Source organism: Giraffa tippelskirchi, chromosome 4, assembly GCF_054371585.1.
Source record: "Giraffa tippelskirchi isolate mGirTip1 chromosome 4, T2T-mGirTip1v1.2.pri, whole genome shotgun sequence".
Classification (NCBI taxonomy): domain Eukaryota; kingdom Metazoa; phylum Chordata; class Mammalia; order Artiodactyla; family Giraffidae; genus Giraffa; species Giraffa tippelskirchi.
In genome coordinates, this window is record NC_137278.1 from 63,290,726 (window position 1) to 63,293,721 (window position 2,996).

Here is a 2,996-nt window from a genome sequence, read left to right on the forward strand (position 1 = left end):
GAAGATGATATTTGTACAAAAGTGTCTAGAGTGTAGAACATGCTGATCTGGGGAAGAACATTTTAGCAGATGAAACATGGAGTAGAAAGATCTTGAGAGGAGCATGCCTGCCATATGCAAAAACAACTAAGCCAAGTGGCTGGAGCAGTCAGTGAGAGAGGGTGGTACAGATTCTGCAGGGTATTTGGGCAATTATATAAACTGTAAAATAATAAAAATGTATGGTTGATAAAGAGGGGAGATATAGAATCTTAAGAATGCTCAATTAATATAAAAGAAGGCAAAAAAGAAATTAAAAAAGAACAAATGGAATAAAGACAGCTAGAAAGTTGTAGACTTGACTACAACCTATTGATAATCATATAAATGCTCTAAACCCACAATGTAAAAGACATATATTGTCAGATTGGAAATAACAGAAAGACCCAATTCTGTACTTTCTGCAAAAAACCTAATTAAAACATAGAAAAAACAAAAAGGGTAAAATATTAGGATTGAAAAATATATACCATGTAAATAATAAAGAAAGCGAGAGTAGTTGGACGAATGTCAGTTAAATAAGACTTCAGAAGAGGAAACAGCACCAGAAGGAAAGGATATTTCATAACGTAAAGGAGTCAATTCTCCAAGAAGGCTTATCAATTATAAATAGCTATGTACCAAAAGAAGAGCAAAAACTGACAGAATTTAGGAGAAATAAGAAAATATACAATTTTAGTTGAAGATTTCAACTCTCCTCTCATTAACCAAGACAGAAATTGAACTTGCATATAGATGACCTGAATAATACAAACCAAGTCAATCTAATTGACATTTATAGAACACTCCTCTCCACACACATACACACTCACACACACATGCAGTAGAATATACTTTTTTTTTTTTTTTTTTGCAAATACACAAGGAATCATCACCAAATTTACCATATTCTAGGCCATAAGATAAACCTTACAAACTTAAAAGAGTAGAAAGCATACAAAATGTGTTCTTAGATCCTAGAGGAGTTACACTAGAAATAATAAATTTCTAGAAAGTACCCAAACATCTCAACTCTTGTTGACTTACCTGTGGCCCCCTCTAGATATGCTTCTACCACCCTCACATCCTGTGGCTAAGAGTCAACAGAGGACTATAATTGAATCCGCTGATCCATTCCTCATTGGTTTTAGCTTTTATTTTCACTCATGCTCCTGTATTTTTGATGTGAGATTGATCTTGATTTCCTTATCTGGACCCTTGGTATTATTTTAGGACTTTGATTAAATACCATTGCCTCCTTTTTCTCTCTACTCCTTTCAGTGGGATGCCCAATACAAGTATGATCCTCTAACCTCTGTTGCTTGACCCAAGGTCCATAAGATTAACATTTGGTAGTAATGTCTTCCCAGAAATGTCAGTCTCTCTCTAACTTACACGCTTACTGTATCTTGCCCATGATTAAATGAAATATATAAAGAGCTGATGCAATCCTTAGCATGTGGCAAGTTTTCAGTAAGTACTAGTTGTTTATATAATTTTTTGATCTTTTTCTTGTTATATTGATATATTTGTTCAGTTTTAATTTCTGGCTTCTCACTCAAGCTCATTTTATCTTTGTATTGATTATAGATAATATGATCACCAGGCCCCAGTTTTTCAATTTATAAAACTGAAGTTGTCTTCAATTTCCGTTTTTCTCCAGTCATTAACTACTGTAGAGTTTATTAAACCTTTTGAGTGCCTATCATATTTTTTATCATCCTCTCAGTTCCTGTTGCTCTTATCTCTTTGTACCTTGCCTGAGCTAGTGTATTATTTTCTTAACTAGATTCATTTTCTTGAAGTCATCCCCTACTGTGATTCTGGAAGTGTATTTCCAAAATGAGATATGATCTCGTGTTTAAGACACATTATTCATTGTCATTGGGAGGCACATGATCGTTCGTTATATCATCCTTCTGAGTCAGTTCAGTTCAGTTCAGTCGCTCAGTCGTGTCCTACTGTTTGTGACCCCATGAACTGCAGTACACCAGGCCTCCCTGTCCATCGCCACCACCCGGAGTACACCCAAGGCATGTCCATTGAGTCATTGATGCCATCCAACCATGTCATCCTCTGTCGTCCCCTTCTCCTCCTTCCCTCAATCTTTCCCAGCATCAGGGTCTTTTCAAATGAGTCAGCTCATCGCATCAGGTGGCCTAAGTATTGGAGTTTCAGCTTCAATGTCAGTCCTTCCAATGAATACTCAGGACTGATCTCCTTTAGGATGGACTGGTTGGATCTCCTTGCAGTCCAGGGGACTCTCAAGAGTCTTCTCCAACACCACAGTTCAAAAGCATCAGTTCTTCGGCCCTCAGCTTTCTTTATAGTCCAACTCTCCCATCCATACATGACTACTGGAAAAACCATAGCCTTGACTAGATGGACCTTTGTTGACAAAGCAATGTCTCTGCTTTTTAATATGCTATCTAGGTTGGTCATAACTTTCCTCCCAAGGAGTAAGCGTCTTTTAATTTCATGGCTGCTATCACCATCTGCAGTGATTTTGGAGCCCAGAAAAATAAAATCAGCCGCTGTTTCCACTGTTTCCCCATCTATTTGCCATGAAGTGATGGGACCGGATGCCCTGATCTTCGTTTTCTGAATGTTGAGCTTTAAGCCAATTTCTTCACTCTCCTGTTTCACTCTATTCAAGAGGCTCTTTAGTTCTTCTTCACTTTCTGCCATAAGGATGGTGTCATCTGCCTATCTGAGGTTATTGATATTTTTCCTAGCAATCTTTATTCCAGCTTGTGCTTCATCCAGTCCAGTGTTTCTCATGATGTACTCTGCATATAAGTTAAATAAGCAGGGTAACAATATACAGCCTTGACGTACTCCGTTTCCTATTTGCAACCAGTCTGTTGTTCCATGTCCAGTTCTAACTGTTGCTTCCTGACCTGCATACAGGTTTCTCAAGAGGCATGTCAGGTGGTCTGGTATTCCCATCTCTTGAAGAATTTTCCAGAGTTTATTGT